Raw genomic sequence first — 23,052 nt, 5'->3', positions numbered from 1 at the left:
ATAAATGACAAATCCAACCAGGCATGTGTTCTGTCTTTATTTATCCATTAGCCATTCTCTATAGCTGGGTTGAGTCTGTCAAGCAATCAGAGGCTGTGGTTTTGACTTGTCGTCAGGACAACGCAACTCTTCTAGGCAAAATGAAAGTATGCCTCAAGAATGCAGAGTATATGAAATATTAATTCTTTTACATATAACATTCTTTGATTTTGTATTTAACATTGTTCACCCTGAGAGGTTAAAATGCCTAACTCATCTTAATGCAGCAAATCTAGGTTAAGCCTGCCCTCTTCTGGTAGGCTTCCATCATTAGACCTGTGTGTGTAAACTGGGCTTAACTGTTCCATAATGAAATCTCAACTACCTATGATCAGGTTCAGTAGCAAACACTAATGTAATGTTTGTGTGTATGTAATTTAGAACAATCTTACAAGTTACAAGTGACGTAAAGGACCTCTTAAACAAAAAGAAGAGGGCCTTTAAAGACAAGAACCAGGAGGAGCTGAGGAACGTTCAGCGGGAACTCAAGTCCTGCTTTAAGGAGGCTAAGGAGATCTACAGAAAGAAGGTTGAGTAGAAGTTACACGATAACAACATGAAGGAGGTCTGGGATAGTATGAGGACAATCACAGGATGCAAGCCAAGGAGTGACAGTGTAACAGCTGGGGGTGTGGAGAGAGCGAACGAACTCAATCTCTTCTATAACTGGTTTGATTGTCCGGTTTCATCCTCATCTGCTTCTGTCTGCCCTGCCATCACAGCAACCTCAGCCTCTGCCCCTCCGGACACCTCACTCCCTCTTCTCAGTGCTGCACAGATCTCCCTCCCACAGACTGTCAGCACACCCAGTCCACCCCGCCTCACCCGCCCCCACCCCACTTCTCTGCAGACCAGGTCACAGGGGTGCTGAGGAGTCTCCGCTCAAGGAAGACAGCTGGACCTGACAAGGTGAGCCCGAGACTTCTTAAGGCTTGCGCCTCTGAACTTGGGTTACCCTTGTCGAACATCTTCAACATGAGCCTGCAGCTGGGGAGGGTTCCCACGCTGTGGAAAACCTCATGCCTGGTCCCTGTTCCCAAGAAACCTCACCCCAGTGAGCTCAACGACTACAGGCCAGTTGCGTTGACGTCCCACATTATGAAGACCATGGAGCGACTGCTTCTCCCTCTTCTCAGACCCTAGGTACAGCATGCACTGGACCCTCTCCAGTTTGCCTATCGGGAGAGGATGGGTGTCGAGGACGCCATCACCTACCTCCTCCACCGAACTTACTCTCATCTGGACAAGGGGAATAGTGCTGTGAGAATCATGTTTTTTTATTTCTCCAGTGCTTTTAATACCATCCAGCCCCCACTTCTCAGAGACAAGCTGGTGAAGATGCAGGTGGATCCTCACCTGGTGCATTGGATCACGGACTATCTCACCTGCAGACCACAGTACGTGAGGCTGACTGACGGTACATCTGAGACTGTTGTCAACAGCACTGGAGCACCACAGGGGACTGTGCTCTCCCCCTTCCTCTTCACTCTGTACACATCAGACTTCCAGTACAACTCTGAGATGTGCCATCTGCAGAAATTCTCGGATGACACTGCCATCGTTGGATGTGTCAAGGGTGGTCAGGAGGAGGAGTACAGGAGACAGGTGGAGGAATTTGTTGCTTGGTGTCGACTGAACCAACTGCAGTTGAACATATCCAAGATCAAGGAATTGGTGGTGGACTTCCGTAGGTCTGGACTACCCCTGCAGCCAGTCTCCATTGAGGGGGTTGATGTGGAGACGGTCAAGACCTACAAGTACCTTGGTCTGCATCTTTACAACAAACTGGACTGGTCAACAAACACGGACACCCTGTACAGGAAAGGACAGAGTCGGCTCTATTTCCTGAGGAGACTGCAGTCCTTTAACATCTGTAAGAAGCTTCTGCAGATGTTCTACCACTCAATCGTGGCCAGCATTCTCTTCTACGCTGTGGTTTGCTGGGGAGGCAACATGAAGAGAAGAGATGCATCAAGGTTGGACATACTGGTCAGGAGGGCCGGGGCAGTGGTGGGAGTGGAGCTGGACTCTCTGTTTACAATAGCAGATAGGAGGACTTTGGATAAACTGCTTTCTATCATGAACAATGATAGTCACCCACTTCACACCATCATCATGAAGCAGAGGAGTGTGTTCAGTGGCAGACTGCTGTCACAAAGCTGCACAACAGACAGACTCAGAAGATCATTCATTCCGAGATCCATCAGACTCTTCAATTCCTCCCATAGGGGACGGGAGGCTGCTGCTGACTGAGTTTACCCCAGTCACACTACATGGACATTATTCAACTACTCAACCGCTTAATTATTTATTCACAATTACACTTCCCCAACCTCTCTTACACTCAAGTACATTTACTCATGGTGTGGCATTCATATATGCATATATTCACATATTCACTTTACAGAACTATATTTTTACATGTACATATTAATAATTCTATGGCACATCAGTCACTTTTATAACCAATGTTGGCACCTTGCACTTTGCTCTGTGAATTTATTTATTGGCTGTTAGCAAAATCTACTGCACTGCTCCGTCTACAGAGAGTTCTTTACCTTGTACAGAAAGTTTTTATACCCTTATATATGTTCTATTCTTCTGTGTTTAATAGATGTTGAATATGTTTCTTACTGTATTGTGTTGTTGCTGCTGGATGCCTAAATTTCCTTCAGGATCAATAAATTTTCTATCTATCTATCTATCTATCTATCTATCTATCTATCTATCTATCTATCTATCTATCTATCTATCTATCTATCTATCTAACTATCTATCTATCTATCTTAGTGGGGAACTGATCCATTGTGATCTAATACTTCTTTCAAGTAATGCTACAGAAGTACTTTACTGTCATATAATATTACCACGTTTCAGGATACATAAATGTCAGTATGAGCTAATCTAAGATGGTCAAATTTCTGAAAATTTAATGCAGACAGCAGCTGGACAGTCTTTGTAACATGTCAGAGCTATCTAGCCTATAGTCAAGCTGCCTGATAGAGATAAAACCATGTAATTCCATTTTTTAGATGAATAAAAGCAATGCAGACAGCACATAGGATTTGTACAGAAGAAGTTCAGATTGCTGTTCCATTGAAAAGCAGCTTTTATCTTTAAACACAAACCTCTACATTCCCCATTCTACATTATACAAACTACAAGTCACTGTAGAGAACAAATATCAGGAATTTGTAAATTCACTTCGACTTTTATTTAAATGAAAACAGTATAAAGGTGTGATGTTTAGTGTTTAATCTGAAGATTAGGAACAGAATTTAGTTATCAGATGAATTAATTTCTAATTAATATTTAAAATGTTTATAAAGTTATTATAATAAAATAATCTTATGATACTTTGTAATGACCATTTGGTGGTGGTTTGGTGGTTAAGCAGATATGTTTCCTTTATGTTACTTAAGTTTTCAAATTGAGCAAAAGGTTAAGTGAAACCTGATACCTGACAACTGACACGTGACAATTGATGACTGATACCGGACAACTGACGACTGACAACTGACAACTGATCCTTGACAACAGATGACTGACTCCTGACAACTGATGACTGACACCTGACAACTAACGATTGATACCTGACAACTGAAGAGTGACAACTGATGACTGACACCTGACTACTGACACCTGATGACTGTTACCTGACAATGGCTGACTGTTACCTGACAAGTGACAACTGTTACCTGACAACTAATGACTGTTACCTGACAATTGATGACTGACACCTGACGACTGAGACCTGACAACCCATGATTAATACTGGACAACTGATGACTGATATCTAACCACCGATGACTGATCCCTGACAAGTGATATGTAATGGCTGATGACTGATACCTTGTGTGAGTTTGGTATGTTCGGTGAAGTGTGAAAGCTGTTTTTAAACCTGGGAGCAGTCCAGAGAACCAGCCTCTGGTCCCTCTGAAATCAGTGGTCTGCTATTCGCTCTTGATGCCGTGTGTGGGGCTAAGTGATTGGTTAATTTTGTAAACTGACTGCTTCACCTTATGCCATTATTTCCGTTTTAATGTTTTGTGATGGTAGGGAGTTAAGAAGAACACTTTCCTCCAGAACGAGCCCAGCATCGAACCTGGGTGCGGACTTCGGTATTCTGGACAAATGTGAAAATGCCCTAACTGACTTCATTTATAGCAGGGGTGTCCAGTCTTGTCCAGGCAAGTGTGGCTGCAGGTTTTCATTCCAACAAAGCAGGAGCTCACATGATCATTTTGTTGACGGAGACCAACTGAATAAACAAGTGGAATCAGATGTGCTTTAATTTGTCTGGAATGAAAAACTACATACACACCAGCACTTTGCAGATAAGACTGGACACTCCAGCTTATTGCAATGCTTGGCCCTCACCAGAGCTGTGTCTACTGTTTTTTCATTGTGTAAATTTGGGCTGCTCTGCTGAATTGGCACCAGCTGTGTGTTTGTATACTGCAAAGAGTTATTCTGAAATATACAAACGTGTCTTGTTTCTGTTATTTTTCTAATGAACACAATATGGTGCTGATCTACAGGTTAATAAATACATCCCAGCTGGCATTAGTGTAATTCTTACCTCAGTGGTCAAACAAAATTGCAAAGAAAACAGCAAATGTGTTTTTATTTGGGACCAAATGGATTCAGAGAAAGCCAGAAGGAAGAAACCAAACAGAGGTCAGGCATCTAGATACCTCACTTCAGCTTTTAGCTTGTAGTCCTTATCCGTTGTTTGAGAAGTCCATTCTCTCCATTGTGTTGTTGATTTGAAGACATTTACCAAAGTTAAATGGCTTCTAGCAGTAGTTTAATGCCCCAAAAGCAATAGTTTCTTGCATCTTTAAGATACATTATCAGAAGTGAGGTTATGTAGTCTTTAAACTGGAAGACCTCACACTAGGGACTACTGTGGTGCTGCTGTAGGAGGTACAATGACATTTTTACAACAGATCGTACATGATATATTTTAAACTGTTGAAGTTCTTCTGAACTGAAACAGAAATATAAACAGAGGACTTTTTTACTGGATTATTTCTTCTTTTATTCAAGTACACAACACTGATCACTACAGGTAGATCTTTACAAAGTGACATCACGAAGAAAGAAAAGCTTGTTGAGTGTAATAACAGCTCCCCCTCCTGACAAAAGCAGGACTCTACTTCAGCCATATGAGACAGTTTTTGTACAGTGTAGCTTGGGTTTCCTGTCACTGTGGGCCTCATGGCACAGTAGTAGAGTGTAGAGTCTGACACTGCAGCAGAGGAGATTGAGAGATTCCAAAATTTCTTAGTGTTTGTATTGTCATCTGTAGCATCCAGTCGTAAGAAAGTAGGATCTGCACGGGTCACATCAGTTGATCCTCGATATTTCAGCAGTAAATACTCTGGTCTGGATCCAGGATACTGACGATACCACTGAAGACTGTCCATACTACCCTCATACTGGCAGGAGAGAGTAACTGTCTCATCTTCACGAGCATGAATCAGCACTTTGTTGTCCAGTGGTTCTATTGACTGTGCAGAAGAGTTCCCTGTGAAGAAATAGAATAATAATGACCAAAACAACCAAATTTATCTCTGACTTACTTGCATCACCACAAAGAAATAAATCAAAAATAACAGCAAACACTTTAAATACACAAAACATACATTTCATATAAATAGAAATGCAGTGAAATACACTTACTTAGCATAATCAAAAAGACAGTCAGAGAGCACAGAAACATCATGGTGGTTCCAGTGTTCAGATAGTGAGGAGAGATGTGGTGCTACTGTTCAAGCATGTAAAGACTCCTCCTACATGTGTCAGTGGATCTCTTAGTAGATCAAAGTACTAGGCCTCTAACTGAATGTACAGCACTTAAAGACTTTTCATTTTTGCTGTCAACAGAAATCTAATCCCTCCATTATGTGAATAGAAACAAATGCAAAAGCATATTACAAAAGCAAAAACAACAAGCATCAGTATTGGGCAAAATACATAGCATGAAATACTAAGATCAGAATTACTAACAGTCATCTTTCCTTCAACAGCCTGTTCTAAATATCTACAAAAATGAACGAAGTGTGTTTTTTATTTTCTATATATGCCAACAACTGCGCTCTATATATCTGGCCCTGTAAGGAATGAAAGATGAGTCATTTCTTCAAATGTAGATTCTCTACATCACAACTTTGGTGAAGTAAACTTAGAGGTATTTTAAATAATGTGATGAATATGTAGAAAATTCACAGCACCGTCATACAAGCAGGAGACAACAATTTTAGCTCCAAAGGCAAAAAAAGAACAATGAAAAGCAGCTGCCTGATAAGGAATGAAGGTTACAAGAGCTTTACATCAGCACTGTATAAAAAAATCAATAGCCAATTTAATCTCAATTTAAAATGAGCATCAGAAGCCACAGAGCATCTGATAACACCACAATAAACTGCAGCCTCAGAGTTTCTTGTGGATCTTTTCTTTGGCTCCTCATTTCAGCTTCTTTAAGCGTCTCAGGTTGACAATGTCATATGCAACATCAGAGGATGTCGTACATAAAAGAATAAACATCTTGGGAACACTGCATGCTAAAGACTTAATTCCATTTTTCCCAGAAGTCTGATGTTTTACTGTTTCAATGAAAGCTCAGTTGTGATCATATCCCTTTCAACAAGTTTGTAATCCAGCCTTGAGCTGGTCTGTCGTTTGGAGACTTTATAATAAATGACAAATCCAACCAGGCATGTCTTCTGTCTTTACTTATCCATTAGTCGAGCTTACAAGAGTTATTGTTGTTGTTAGCATAGCAATTAGCCATTCTCTATAGTTGGGTTCAGTCTGTCAAGCAATCAGAGGCTGTGGTTTTGACTTGTTGTCAGGACAACGCAACTCTTCTAGGCAAAATGAAAGTATGCCTCAAGAATGCAGAGTATATGAAATATTAATTCTTTTACATATAACATTCTTTGATTTTGTATTTAACATTGTTCACCCTGAGAGGTTAAAATGCCTAACTCATCTTAATACAGCAAATCTAGGTTAAGCCTGCCCTCTTCTGGTAGGCTTCCATCATTAGACCTGTGTGTGTAAACTGGGCATAACTGTTCCATAATAAAATCTCAACTACCTATGATCAGGTTCAGTAGCAAACACTAATGTCATGTTGGTGTGTGTGTAATTTAGAACAATCTTAGTGCGGAACTGATCCATTGTGATCTAATACTTCTTTCAAGTAATGCTACAGAAGTACTTTACTGTCATATAATATTACCACGTTTCAGGAGACATAAATGTTCAGTATGAGCTAATCTAAGATGGTCAAATTTCTGTTAGAAAATTTAATGCAGACAGCAGCTGGACAGTCTTTGTAACATGTCAGACCTATCTAGCCTATAGTCAAGCTGCCTGATAGAGATAAAACCATGTAATTCCATTTTTTAGATGAATAAAAGCAATGCAGACAGCACATAGGATTTGTACAGAAGAAGTTCAGATTGCTGTTCCATTGAAAAGCAGCTTTTATCTTTAAACACAAACCTCTACATTCCCCATTCTACATTATACAAACTACAAGTCACTGTAGAGAACAAATATCAGGAATTTGTAAATTCACTTTGACTTTTATTTAAATGAAAAGGGTATAAAGGTGTGATGTTTAGTGTTTAATCTTTTAAACTCCATTATTTTTGTAAATGTATGACCATTCTGAAATTAATGCCTGCAACAAAACACAGGGGGGTAGCAGTTGAAGATTAGGCACAGAATTTAGTTATCAGATGAATTAACTTCTAATTAATATTTAAAATGTTTATAAAGTTATTATAATAAATTAATCTTATGATACTTTGTAATGACCATTTGGTGGTGGTTTGGTGGTTAAGCAGATATGTTTCCTTTATGTTACTTAAGTTTTTAAATTCAGCAAAAGGTTATATACGATACCTGACAACTGACACCTGCCGACTGACACGTGACAATTGATGACTGACACCTGACACCTGCCGACTGACACGTGACAATTGATGACTCATACCAGACAACTGACGACTGATACCTGACAACTGATACCAGACAACTGACGACTGACTCCTGACAAGTGTTGACTGACATCTGACAACTGAAGACTGATACCTGAAAACTAATGACTGATACCTGACAAATGATGACTGACACCTGACAACTGATGATTGATACCTGACAGCTGATGAGTGAAAACTGCTGACTGACATCTGACCACTGATTTCTGACAACTGATACCTGACAATTGATGACTGCCACCTGACGACTGACACCTGACAACCCATGATTAATACTGGACAACTGATGACTGACACCTGATACCTAACAAATGAAAGTTCATGAGTAAAAAATGACCACTGATACCAGACAACTGACGACTGATATCTAACCAACGATGACTGATCCCTGACAAGTGATATGTAATGGCTGATGACTGATACCTTGTGTGAGTTTGGTGTGTTCGGTGAAGTGTGAAAGCTGTTTTAAACCTGGGAGCAGTCCAGAGAACCAACCTCTGGTCCCTCTGAAATCAGTGGTCTGCTATCCGCTCTTGATGCCGTGTGTGGGGCTAAGTGATTGGTTAATTTTGTAACCTGACTGCTTCACCTTATGCCATTATTTCCGTTTTCAAGTTTTGTGATGTCAGGGAGATGTTAAGATGCACTGTTCTTTGCTGCTTGAGTGTTTGTATCCAAGGAAAATAATAAAAAGCAGCAAACGGATGAAGCTCATGCCTACAGTTTTGCAAACCTTCACCCAGAAAAGTTACGTATGGAATTGCGCAATCAATCCACAGTTCAGATAGAATTCTTTTGTGTGAAAGCAAACCAGCAATAAGGAGCCTCTCTCCAGAACGAGCCCAGCACTTCAGTATTCTGGACAAATGTGAAAATGCCCTAACTGACTTCATTTACAGCAGGGGTGTCCAGTCTTGTCCAGGCAAGTGTGGCTGCAGGTTTTCATTCCAACAAAGCAGGAGCTCACATGATCATTTTGTTGATGGAGACCAACTGAATAAACAAGTGGAATCAGATGTGCTTTAATTTGTCTGGAATTAAAATCTACATACACACCAGCACTTTGTAGATAAGACTGGACACTCCAGCTTATTGCAATGCTTGGCCCTCACCAGAGCTGTGTCTACTGTTTTTTCATTGTATAAATTTGGGCTGCTCTGCTGAATTGGCACCAGCTGTGTGTTTGTATACTGCAAAGAGTTATTCTGAAATATACAAACGTGTCTTGTTTCTGTTATTTTTCTAATGAACAGAATATGGTGCTGATCTACAGGTTAATAAATACATCCCAGCTGGCATTAGTGTAATTCTTACCTCAGTGGTCAAACAAAATTGCAAAGAAAACAGCAAATGTGTTTTTATTTGGGACCAAATGGATTCAGAGAAAGCCAGAAGGAAGAAACCAAACAGAGGTCAGGCATCTAGATACCTCACTTTAGCTTTTAGCTTGTAGTCCTTATCCGTTGTTTGAGAAGTCCATTCTCTCCATTGTGTTGTTGATTTGAAGACATTTACCAAAGTTAAATGGCTTCTAGCAGTAGTTTAACGCCCCAAAAGCAACAGTTTCTTGCATCTTTAAGATCCATCATCAGAAGTGAGGTTTTGTAGTCTTTAAACTGGAAGACCTCACACTAGGGACTACTGTGGTGCTGCTGTAGGAGGTACAATGACACGTTTACAACAGATCGTATATGATATATTTTAAACTGCTTAAAGTTCTTCTGAACTCAAACAGAAATATAAATAGAGGACTTTTTTACTGGATTATTTCTTCTTTTATTCAAGTACACAACACTGTTCACTACAGGTAGATCTTTACAAAGTGAAATCACGAAGAAAGAAAAGCTTGTTGAGTGTAATAACAGCTCCCCCTCCTGACAAGAGCAGGACTCTACTTCAGCCATATGAAACAGTTTTTGTACAGTGTAGCTGGGTTTCCTGTCACTGTGGGCGTCAGAGCACAGTAGTAGAGTGCAGAGTCTGACACTGCAGCAGAGGAGATTGAGAGTTTCCATAATTTCTTATCGTCTGTATTGTCATCTGTAGCATCCAGTCGTAAGAAAGTAGGATCTGCACGGGTCACATCAGCTGATCCTGGATATTTCAGCAGTAAATACTCTGGTCTGGATCCAGGATACTGACGATACCACTGTAGACTATTGGGAGTAGCACTATATTTGTATTCGCAGGAGAGAGTAACTGTCTCATCTTCACGAGCATGAATCAGCACTTTGTTGTCCAGTGGTTCTATTGACTGTGCAGAAGAGTTCCCTGTGAAGAAATAGAATAAAAATGACCAAAACAACCAAATTTATCTCTGACTTACTCAGACGCATCACCACAAAGAAATAAATAAAAAATAACAGCAAACACTTTAAATACACAAAACATACATTTCATATAAATAGAAATGCAGTGAAATACACTTACTTAGCATAATCAAAAAGACAGTCAGAGAGCACAGAAACATCATGGTGGTTCCAGTGTTCAGATAGTGAGGAGAGATGTGGTGCTACTGTTCAAGTATGTGAAGACTCCTCCTACATTTGTCAGTGGATCTGTTAGAAAAGCAGAGGAGGCAGATCAGGAGAATAACAGTTTTTTTCCCCCAGCTTAATAAATAAATAAATAAAAGCTAAATAATTTCTTTCTTTTTGGTGGTACTCAAGTGCCGGTGGTTTTATTGCCTCACACTGTGCTCCATTTACACTACAAATGTGGTGCATATATGTTTACACTCACGGAAGTTTAGATATTAACTTATACTATATTGCCAAAAGTATTCAGTCATCTGCCTTCACACGCATATGAAATTGAGTGAGATTCCCTTCTTAATTAGTAGGGTTTAATATGATGTCGGCCCACCCTTTGCAGCTATAACAGCTTCAACTCTTCAGGAAAGGCTTTCCAAAAGGGTTAGGAGTGTGTTTATTGGAATTTTTGACCATTCTTCCAGAAGCACATTTGTGAAGTCAGACATTCATGTTGGACGAGAAGGCCTGGCTTGCAGTCACCGCTCTAATTCATCCCAAAGGTGTTCTATCTAGTTGAGGTCAGGACTCTGTGCAGGCCAGTCAAGTTCTTCCACACCAAACTCGCTCATCCATGTCTTTATGGACCTTGCTTTGTGCACTGGTGCGAAGTCATGTTGGAACAGGAAGGGGCCATCCTCAAACTTTTCCCACAAAGTTGGAAGCATGAACTTGGAAGTCTTAAATCTCTTGGTCTGCTGACGCATTAAGAGTTTGTTTCACTGGAGTCCAACTCCTGAGAAACAACCCCACACCTACTGTTTGTTCTCTTGGAAACTGCCAAATCTCAGCATCCACTGACCCAGCTCTCTCATTTTACGTGACCTCTTCCTTATATATATATATATATATATATATATATATATATATTTATATATATATATATATATATATATATATATATATAGTAGTAATATAGTAGTAGTGAGGACATTTCACGACTATTGCACAGGTGGCATCTTATCACGGTACCATGCTGGAATTTACTGAACTCCTGAGAGCGACCCATTCTTTCACAAATGTTTGTAGAAGCAGTCTGCATGCCTAGATGCTTGGTGTAGCAGCCAAAACATAAAGATCATCTGCTGCTTAACACAGTATTAATATGCCAAAAGTGATGTTTGTACTGACTATGTAGATACAAATATCTTTAGGCTCCATTTGTTTATGTTCAGAAATTAGGTGCTCTGTCACTTTAAGAGCTACGAGCTATGGTGCTGGAGTGGGACATGTTTTTAGGTAGTTTTGGAGTGAGCAGAGTAGGACACAGGTAGCAACACAGTTTTCTTACCGTGTTTGGCGTTACGGTTTGTGTCTTGTAAGGCATCCTTGAAACAGGCGGATTCCAGCTAAAGAAGTGGGTAAGTAGCAGCAGGGCTGTGTTATCTGCTATTCCTGCAGAAGAAAGAGCCACAGAATTCAAAGACCTGGATCTGGACTTGGACACGCTTCCAGCTGAAAGAGCCTTGGGAGTTCACTGGTGTATCCAGTCTGATAACTTCAAGTTTAAGCTATGCCTAAAAGACAAACCACCCACAAGAAGGAACATTCTTTCTGTCATTAACTCTCTTTACGACCCATTAGGCATTCTAGCTCCTGTAGTTCTGCCAGCAAAGACAATTCTTCAAGAACTCTGTAGGTTGAAAATAGGTTGGGATGAGTTAATTCCTGAGCATGTAGTTCAACAGTGGTACAACTGGATGAAAGACCTCCACCTACTGGAAGACTTTGAAGTGGCTCGGTGCTTTAAGCCTATAGGCTTTGGTGAGGCAACTTTCAGCCAACTGCATCATTTTGCAGATGCTAGTGAAACAGGCTATGGAACAGTAAGTTATCTGCTAGAAAACAACAAAAACAACAGAGTTCACTGCACCTTAGTCTTGGCTAAGGCCAGAGTAGCTTCACTCAAGCCTATTACTGTTCCACGCATGGAATTAGCAGCAGCGACCATGGCAGCATGCATGGACAAAACATTGAGGTCAGAGCTTCAGCTTCAGCTCAAAGAATCAGTGTTTTGGTTAGACAGCACCACCGTGCTCAAGTACATAGGAAACAGAACCAGCAGATTCCGAACCTTTGTCGCCAATCGTGTGGAGACTATTCTAAAACTGTCTGAAGTAAGACAGTGGAGGTACATTAATACTTCCAAGAACCCAGCTGACCACGTGTCAAGAGGACTCAAAGTTCATGCATTCATGCAAAATGAGACATGGATACAGGGGCCGGACTTTCTCACCAAGCCCGAGGATTAATGGCCACAAAATCCAGACCTCCCTGAGAATCTTACCACTGAGGATCCAGAAGTCAGAGATGTTATAGTCAGTGCTACTGAAGCTGAGGAGCAGGTGGATACAGTTCAGCAGTTTCTGGAAAACTACTCCTCTTGGTTCCGCCTAAGAAAGGCTGTTGCCTGGATCCTAAAGGTTAAGAACATTTTAATACACTTATGTCGAAAAAGAAAGGAACTAGAGGCTTCTCTTTCTCAATCAGAAATTTGTAGAATGATACAGAGTTTAAAGAATGACTTTAGAGGAAGCAATCTTACAGTGGAAGACTTAAAGGTGGCAGAGCTTGAGATCATTCGTTTCAGTCAGCAGCAGAAATTCTCAGAAGAGATTTCAGCACTGCGTAAAGGTGACAGGTTGAAGAAAGGTAGTCACATTTATAAGCTCAATCCTATTCTTCAGAATGGTATCCTTAGTGTAGGCGGACGACTCCACAAATCAACTATGCCTGAAGAAGTTAAACACCCAGCTATCCTGCACAAGAACTCGCATGTGACAGATCTTATCCTCAGAGAGATCCACCAGAGCTTAGGTCATAGTGGTCGTAACCATATGCTGTCTAAGCTGCAACTCAAATTTTGGATTCCTGGTGCTAAGGCCACCATAAGGAAAGTTGTTTCCAAGTGAGTCACCTGTCGACGCGTACATGGTGTCACTGGACAACAGCAGATGGCTGACCTACCTTGTGACAGGATCATTCCAGATGATCCCCCATTCACCAACACTGGGGTTGATTACTTTGACCCATTGAAGTTAGAAGGGGTAGAAGCATTGTAAAGAGGTACGGAGTCATCTTCACCCGTTTGGCCGTGCGGGCAGTCCACATTGAAATGGCATCATCATTAGACACAGACTCTTTTATCAACACCCATCGCCGTTTCTTTGCAAGAAGAGGCCAAGTGAAGATTCTTCGCTCTGAACAAGGGACAAATTTTGTTGGAGCTGAGCGTGAGCTGAAGAGAGCTATTGAAGAATGGAACATTTCCAGGATCAAGGATACTACACGTCAAAGGGGAATTCAGTGGACGTTCAACCCCCCTGCTGGTTCTCATCACGGTGGAGCCTGGGAGCGACTGATCCGATCAGTTAGAAAGATTCTTAATGCCACTTTGAAGCTCCAGATGTTAGATGACGAAGGCTTTCACACTGTTTTGTGTGAGGCTGAGGCCATCATTAACAGTCGTCCAATTACCAAGGCTTCTAGTGACCCAAATGACTTGGAAGCGCTCACTCCCAATCACCTCTTGCTTCTTCATGCTAAGCCAAGTTTACCACCTGGACTCTTTGTGAAGGAAGATTTGTACATCCACAGAAGATGGAAACAATTCCAATACATGGCGGACATCTTCTGGAAACATTGGACAAGAGAGTACCTACCTCAACTACAAGAGCGCCAGAAGTGGACTCGCATATCACGCAACTTCACTGTTGGGGACATTGTGCTGATTGTTGACCATACTGCTCCACGCAACTCCTGGGTCATGGGCAAAGTTGTAGAAGAGATTCCTGATAAAAATGGATTGGTGCGTCAGGTGCGTATTAAAACCAAGACGAGCATGTTGTACAGACCAATCACCAAGCTCTGTCTTCTACAAGAAGCTGAATGAGGCAGTGGTAAAGACTGTCCTCCACCGGTGTGCCATGTGCTAGTAACCTCTGGCACCAGGTAAAATGGTAAATCAAGCAACGAAGACATTCGGTAGAAGAATTATTTTTGTTTAATTTTGGCTCCCTATTTTAGTTGTTGGTAATTGTCTCTAAACAAGAGGACAATTAGGGGCCGGTATGTAGGAGCCAAAACATAAAGATCATCTTTTGCATTGTGTGTAAATGTAAATAGGTATATACTGCTGCTTAACACAGTATTAATATGCCAAAAGTGATGTTTGTACTGACTATGTAGATACAAATGTCTTTAGGCTCCATTTGTTTATGTTCAGAAATTAGGTGCTTTGTCACTTTAAGAGCTACGAGCTACGGTGCTGGAGTGGGACATGTTTTTAGGTAGTTTTGGAGCGAGCAGAGTAGGACACAGGTAGCAACACAGTTTTCTTACCGTGTTTGGCGTTACGGTTTGTGTTGCTTCTCATTTTTGGAACAACCTAACTATGGTTTGAAAGTTTGTTTTAATTTAATTTCATAACGTGTACAGTCAGGAATAAACAACCGTTTCTGGTCCTTCTTACACTGAGCCTGTGGAAGTTTCTTCTCTGAATAACGCAGACACGAGTAAAGAAGTTGCTACAGCCACCGCAGAACACTGTTCAGCTCATACACTTGGTTTTATAGACCTCTTGCCAAGGAAGTGATTGACCTTAATTCAATGGGTGAGTGAATACTTTTGGAAATATAGTGTATTTATGAATGTTAAAAATAAGTGTAAAGATGATGCTGATTATGCATCTGATTCCAATTTGTATTTGTGAGAAAAGGTCCACACAGTTTTCTAGCTGTTAATTATACCCATGTGACATATACCAATGTAGTGCATGAAACTACACGCAGTTTAAGGTTCATGTGCATGGAAAAACACAAGCATACTTACAGAGGGGAGGACAGAGCAGAGGAAAGGTGGTGATAGTGGAAGTGCAGTGGGTTGTATATTAGGTATCACACTGATGATATGAGAAGTGCAACACTTATAGATTTCAAAGAAACAAAATATTTTTTTCCATTAGAATCAACAAAAGCAAACAGAAGTGAGAAAACTTTGGTGATAACAGTAAAAGTATGTTATGTTTGAGGCTGTGATGTCAAATGCACTCAAGTATATAATGAATTTTAAATTCCTTTATCCCATTTTTCAGATTCAAAGCAAACAGAGCTTCTTCAAGCATTACAAATCCCAGCAAGGGATCATCTGTTTGTTAAAACTTACAGCTGAAGATCACGACAATGTAGCAAATCTGCTACTCTTCCAGATGATTCTACACAATTCTATCTAAATGTAGACATTTGTCTGAGTGTATGTGTGAAGCAGAGCAATATATTTTAAAACTGTCTTTGGTATTTATCAGCTTAATTTGATCTGTCACGTTGTGTTGTATGATTTTAAATGAATAGTCATAATTTCTTCTATTATTGTTGATCTTAATCACCTGCATTCATCACCACTAGTATAAAAGAGTGCTCTATAAATAAAGATAATAGTAATACTATTTCAGCCAATAATCTAACTGACATGTAAGGTCAATAATAAGACTAATTAGACACTTTAGAGTGACAAAAAATGACCAGAAAGACTATGAAATAGTTAATCGTGGTTATTATACCAGGTCCAGCTGGCTCTCAGGCAGTAGCAAAATATACTACAATTAGAACCTAGAACTAGGGAAGTTCTGTTGCTTCCTGTTTCGGCCAGTTCTAGTTATTGAATTCACAGTGAGATGCTTTTTTATTAAACCCTGCAGTTACTTGTGTTGCTGCAGTAAGTTGATGATTATATGACGAAAAATAATCACACAAATCAGTGAAGTTATCAACCTGGAAACATGAGTTTTAAAAAGCTGATTTTGATATATCTTAGTTAAATAATAAATTAAATAATTAATACAAAATGATTAATATGCTTCTGTAATGAATATAACATGGGTTCAGGAATCTTCGTCAGTAAACACAGTTCATCACTGCATCTCCAAATGCAAGTTAAGACCCTACTCTGTAAAGCAGAAGCCAAATATCTACAACATTCAGAAACGCTGCTGACCTTTCTGGGCTAAAGCTTATCTGAGATGGACAGACACAAAGCAGAACCGTGTGTTATTATCTGGTGAGTCCAGCTTTAAAGTCTTTTTGGTGATGTTCTACAGGCCAAAGAGGAAAATTACTACACAGATACTACTACACAGATTGCTATCAATGGGAAGTTGAAAGCCAGCATCTGTCATGGCTTGGGGGTGTGTTAGTGCCAGTTCATGGAGAAGTTGGAGTTTTGGGAAGCCACCATTAACGCTGAGTGGTACATATGTATTCTGAAACAACATATGCTGCCATCAAGACAACGTCTTTTTCAGGGACATCTCTGCTTGTTTGTTTAAGCAAGAAAATGGCAAGTCATGCCAAGGGCTGTTTGTCTGCTCTTTTTCCATTGTGTTTATTTGAATTGTTCTGCTGAGATATTTTGGTAATATTTTACAAAGTATTTCAACTTTCACTAAAGTACTGGAGTTGGATTACATTGTTCCACTGGTGGATATTTACAAAAAAATTTGACATCAGGAGGAATGAAAGATCCTTGAGTGTGATAACAGCTCCCCCTCCTGAGAAAAGCAAGACAGTTTTTGTACAGTGTAGCTGGGTTTCCTGTCACTGTGGGCCTCATCGCACAGTAGTAGAGTGCAGAGTCTGATACTGCAGTGGAGGAGATTGAGAGTTTCCATAATTTCTTATCGTCTGTATTGTCATCTGTAGCATCCAGTCGTAAGAAAGTAGGATCTGCACGGGTCACATCAGCTGATCCTGGATATTTCAGCAGTAAATACTCTGGTCTGGATCCAGGATACTGACGATACCACTGAAGACTCTGCACAGTACCACTATCTACATACTCGCAGGAGAGAGTAACTGTCTCATCTTCACGAGCATGAACCTTTGTTTTGTTCCCCAGTGGTTCTATTGACTGTGCAGAAGAGTTCCCTGTGAAGAAATAGAATAATAATCACCCAAAAAAACAGCCAAATTTCTATTTACATTTACAGCATTTAGCAGACGCTCATATCTAGAGCGACTTACAAGAAGTGCTTTGTCAATCTAGAGAAAGTATCTTTGCTAGTTACCAAAAGCTTAGAGAAAAAGACAGTCCTGAGCTCAGACACTGCTAGAAACAAATATGTCACTGCAGACACCAAGAGAAAAAGAAACAGAGTTGAACGCAGAACTCTGTGACATTCAATGCAATACAATAACAATAAGATACAATACAACAAATAAAATAAGTGCAGCTCATAGTTCAATGCTCATTTAAGTGCTGTGTAAAGAGATGAGTCTTCAGTCTGCGTTTGAAGACAGCAAGAGACTCTGCTGTTCGGACAGCCAGTGGGAGTTCATTTATGTCTGACATACTCAGACACACCACCGCAAAGAAACAAAGCAAAAACAACAACAAACATTTTAAGCACATAAATTGTATATGTGAGATAGATAGAAATGGAGTCAGTTACACTTACTTAGCATAATCATAAAGACAGTCAGAGAGCACAGAAACATCATGGTGGTTCCAGTGTTCAGATAGTGAGGAGAGATGTGGTGCTACTGTTCAAGCATGTAAAGACTCCTCCTACATTTGTCAGTGGATCTGTTAGAAAAGCAGAGGAGGCAGATCAGGAGAATAAGTTTTCTTCTCCCAGCTTAATAAATAAATAAATAAATGCTAAATAATTTCTTTCTTTTTGGTGGTACTCAATTGCCAGTGGTTTCATTGCCTCATGCTGTGCTCCATTTACATTATAAATGTGGTGCATATATGTTTACACTCACGGTTTAGATATTAACTTATACTATATTACCAAAAGTAATCAGTCGTCTGCCTTCACAGACATACGAAATTGAGTGAGATTCCCTTCTTAATTAGTAGGGTTTAATATGATGTCGGCCCACCCTTTGCAGCTATAACAGCTTCAACTCTTCAGGAAAGGCTTTCCAAAAGGGTTAGGAGTGTGTTTATTGGAATTTTTGACCATTCGTCCAGAAGCACATTTGTGAAGTCAGACATTCATGTTGGACGAGAAGGCCTGGCTTGCAGTCACCACTCTAATTCATCCCAAAGGTGTTCTATCTAGTTGAGGCCAGTCAAGTTCTTCCATACCAAACTCACTCATCCATGTCTTTATGGACCTTTCTTTGTGCACTGGTGCGAAGTCATGTTGGAACAGGAAGGGGCCATCCTCAAACTTTTCCCACAAAGTTGGAAGCATGAACTTGTCCAAAATCTCTTGGTCTGCTGACGCATTAAGAGTTTGTTTCACTGGAACTCCTGAGAAACAACCCCACACCTACGGTTTGTTCTCTTGGAAACTGCCAAATCTCAGCATCCACTGACCCAGCTCTCTCATTTTACGTGACCTCTTACTTTATGGCTGAGTTGCTGTCTTTTCCAATCACTTCCACTGACAGTTGACTGTGGAATATGGTAGTAGTGAGGACATTTCACGACTATTGCACAGGTGGCATCTTATCACGGTACCATGCTGGAATTTACTGAACTCCTGAGAGCGACCCATTCTTTCATAAATGTTTGTAGAAGCAGTCTGCATGCCTAGATGCTTGGTTTTATACACCTCTTGCCAAGGAAGTGATGGGAACACCTTAATTCAATGGGTGAGTGAATACTTTGGAAATATAGTGTATTTATGAATGTTAAAAATAAGTGTAAAGATGATGCTGATTATGCATCTGATTCCAATTTGTATTTCTGAGAAAAGGTCCACACAGTTTTCTAGCTGTTAATTATACCTGTGTGACATATACCAATGTAGTGCATGAAACTACACGCAGTTTAAGGTTCATGTGCATGGAAAAACACAAACATGCATCTTACAGAGGGGAGGACAGAGCAGAGGAAAGGTGGTGATAGTGGAAGTGCAGTGGGTTGTATATTAGGTTTCACACTGATAATATGAGAAGTGATTAATTATGATTAATGAGTAAACCTCTAACTGGATGTGCAACACTTATAGACTTCAAAGAAACAAAATAGACATCGTTTTTAAAAATATTTTTTCCCATTAGAATCTTGAATGTAGACAGCAGTGAGGTAAGAATCATCTTGTCTATAGACCAAATCAGAATGTCTGTAAACAGAAAGTCTGGCTGTACTTCTGAGTGGATAACTCACATCACAGACATCCAGTCAGCATGAAAGCAGCTCAGTTTTTTGGAATAATTTACAACAAAAACAAACAGAAGTGAGAAAACTTTGGTGATAACAGTAAAAGTATGTAATGTTTGAGGCTGTGATGTCAAATGCACTCAAGTATATAATGAATTTTACATTCCTTTATCCCATTTTTCAGATTCAAAGCAAACAGAGCTTCTTCAAGCAGTACAAATCCCAGCAAGGGATCATCTGTTTGTTAAGACTTACAGCTGAAGATCACGACAATGTAGCAAATCTGCTACTCTTCCAGATGAAGATGGAATTGCCCACCACTATTATGTGACCAATAAGAGCATCAGAATGTACAGTATGATCATACGTTGATGAGTTGATTGCTATTTTTAAGTCGATTGCTTTGTCAATAGTTCATCAGAAGATGACATGTACTAGTTAAGGAGCTAACATGGTTAGCTAGCCACAGAGCGAGTGTTTTTGCTCATATTGTCAGACTTGACAATAAAACACTGACACTTTGTTTGATTCTACACAATTCTATCTAAATGTAGACATTTGTCTGAGTGTATGTGTAAAGCAGAGCAATATATTTTCAAACTGTCTTTGGTATTTATCAGCTTAATTTGATCTGTCACATTGTGTTGTATGATTTTAAATGAATAGTCATAATTTCTTCTATTACTGTTAAGCTTTATCACCTGCGTTCATCACCACTAGTATAAAAGAGTGCTCTATAAATAAAGATAAAGGTAATACTATTTCAGCCAATAATCTAACTGACATGTAAGGTCGATAATAAGACTAATTAGACACTTTAGAGTGACAAAAAATGACCAGAAAGACTATGAAATAGTTAATCGTGGTTATTATACCAGGTCCAGCTGGCTCTCAGGCAGGAGCAAAATATACTACAATTAGAACCTAGAACTAGGGAAGTTCTGTTGGTTCCTGTTTCGGCCAGTTCTAGTTATTGAACTCACAGTGAGATGCTTTTTTATTAAACCCTGCAGTTACTTGTGTTGCTGCAGTAAGTTGATGATTATATCATGAAAAATAATCACATAAATCAGTGAAGTTATCAACCTGGAAACATGAGTTTTAAAAAGCTGATTTTGATATATCTTAGTTAAATAATAAATTAAATAATTAATACAAAATGATTAATATGCTTCTGTAATGAATATAACATGGGTTCAGGAATCTTCGTCAGTAAACACAGTTCATCACTGCATCTCCAAATGCAAGTTAAGACCCTACTCTGTAAAGCAGAAGCCAAATATCTACAACATTCAGAAACGCTGCTGACCTTTCTGGGCTAAAGCTTATCTGAGATGGACAGACACAAAGCAGAACCGTGTGTTATTATCTGGTGAGTCCAGCTTTAAAGTCTTTTTGGTGATGTTCTACAGGCCAAAGAGGAAAATTACTACACAGATACTACTACACAGATTGCTATCAATGGGAAGTTGAAAGCCAGCATCTGTCATGGCTTGGGGGTGTGTTAGTGCCAGTTCATGGAGAAGTTGGAGTTTTGGGAAGCCACCATTAACGCTGAGTGGTACATATGTATTCTGAAACAACATATGCTGCCATCAAGACAACGTCTTTTTCAGGGACATCTCTGCTTGTTTGTTTAAGCAAGAAAATGGCAAGTCATGCCAAGGGCTGTTTGTCTGCTCTTTTTCCATTGTGTTTATTTGAATTGTTCTGCTGAGATATTTTGGTAATATTTTACAAAGTATTTCAATTTTCACTCAAGTACTGGAGTTGGATTACATTGTTCCACAGGAGCATCTTTACAAAAAAAATTGACATCAGGAGGAATGAAAGATCCTTGAGTGTGATAACAGCTCCCCCTCCTGAGAAAAGCAAGACAGTTTTTGTAGAGTGTAGCTGGGTTTCCTGTCACTGTGGGCCTCATCGCACAGTAGTAGAGTGCAGAGTCTGATACTGCAGTGGAGGAGATTGAGAGTTTCCATAATTTCTTATCGTCTGTATTGTCATCTGTAGCATCCAGTCGTAAGAAAGTAGGATCTGCACGGGTCACATCAGCTGATCCTGGATATTTCAGCAGTAAATACTCTGGTCTGGATCCAGGATACTGACGATACCACTGAAGACTCTGCACAGTACCACTATCTACATACTCGCAGGAGAGAGTAACTGTCTCATCTTCACGAGCATGAACCTTTGTTTTGTTCCCCAGTGGTTCTATTGACTGTGCAGAAGAGTTCCCTGTGAAGAAATAGAATAATAATCACCCAAAACAGCCAAATTTCTAATTACATTTACAGCATTTAGCAGACGCTCATATCTAGAGCGACTTACAAGAAGTGCTTTGTCAATCTAGAGAAAGTATCTTTGCTAGTTACCAAAAGCTTAGAGAAAAAGACAGTCCTGAGCTCAGACACTGCTAGAAACAATATGTCACTGCAGACACCAAGAGAAAAAGAAACAGAGTTGAACGCAGAACTCTGTGACATTCAATGCAATACAATAACAATAAGATACAATACAACAAATAAAATAAGTGCAGCTCATAGTTCAATGCTCATTTACGTGCTGTGTAAAGAGATGAGTCTTCAGTCTGCGTTTGAAGACAGCAAGAGACTCTGCTGTTCGGACAGCCAGTGGGAGTTCATTTATGTCTGACATACTCAGACACACCACCGCAAAGAAACAAAGCAAAAACAACAACAAACATTTTAAGCACATAAATTGTATATGTGAGATAGATAGAAATGGAGTCAGTTACACTTACTTAGCATAATCATAAAGACAGTCAGAGAGCACAGAAACATCATGGTGGTTCCAGTGTTCAGATAATGAGGAGAGATGTGGTGCTACTGTTCAAGCATGTAAAGACTCCTCCTTCATGTGTCAGTGGATCTCTTAGAAGATCAAAGTACTAGGCCTCTAACTGAATGTACAGCACTTAAAGACTTTTCATTACTGCTGTCAACAGAAATCTAATCCCTCCATTATGTGAATAGAAACAAATGCAAAAGCATATTACAAAAGCAAAAACAACAAGCATCAGTATTGGGCAAAATACATAGCATGAAATACTAAAATCAGAATTACTAACAGTCATCTTTCCTTCAACAGCCTGTTCTAAATATCTACCAAAATGAATGAAGTATGTTTTTTATTTTCTATATATGCCAACAACTGCGCTCTATATATCTGGCCCTGTAAGGAATGACAGATGAGTCATTTCTTCAAATGGAGATTCTCTACATCACAACTTTGGTGAAGTAAAGTTAGAGGTATTTTAAATAATGTGATGAATATGTCGCAAATTCACAGCACCGTCATACAAGCAGGAGACAACAATTTTAGCTCCAAAG

General features: G+C 39.8%; 3 long non-coding RNA genes across 3 annotated transcripts; all 3 read right to left on the bottom strand.

The window, feature by feature from the left end:
- Positions 1–10,088: 10,088 nt before the first annotated feature.
- On the bottom strand, positions 10,089–10,532 carry LOC119262528. The gene is made up of 2 exons (XR_005129722.1): positions 10,488–10,532; positions 10,089–10,328 (listed from the first exon to the last, which is right to left on the bottom strand). It is a non-coding gene; the product is annotated as an uncharacterized LOC119262528 (long non-coding RNA).
- Positions 10,533–17,268: 6,736 nt separating this feature from the next.
- Positions 17,269–18,083, bottom strand: LOC119262529. Its single transcript, XR_005129723.1, has 2 exons — positions 18,039–18,083; positions 17,269–17,508 (listed from the first exon to the last, which is right to left on the bottom strand). It is a non-coding gene; the product is annotated as an uncharacterized LOC119262529 (long non-coding RNA).
- Positions 18,084–21,697: 3,614 nt separating this feature from the next.
- Positions 21,698–22,508, bottom strand: LOC119265244. The gene is made up of 2 exons (XR_005131523.1): positions 22,464–22,508; positions 21,698–21,937 (listed from the first exon to the last, which is right to left on the bottom strand). It is a non-coding gene; the product is annotated as an uncharacterized LOC119265244 (long non-coding RNA).
- Positions 22,509–23,052: the final 544 nt, after the last annotated feature.

Source organism: Pygocentrus nattereri, chromosome 2, assembly GCF_015220715.1.
Source record: "Pygocentrus nattereri isolate fPygNat1 chromosome 2, fPygNat1.pri, whole genome shotgun sequence".
Classification (NCBI taxonomy): domain Eukaryota; kingdom Metazoa; phylum Chordata; class Actinopteri; order Characiformes; family Serrasalmidae; genus Pygocentrus; species Pygocentrus nattereri.
This window is presented reverse-complemented; position numbering and strand designations above follow the sequence as displayed.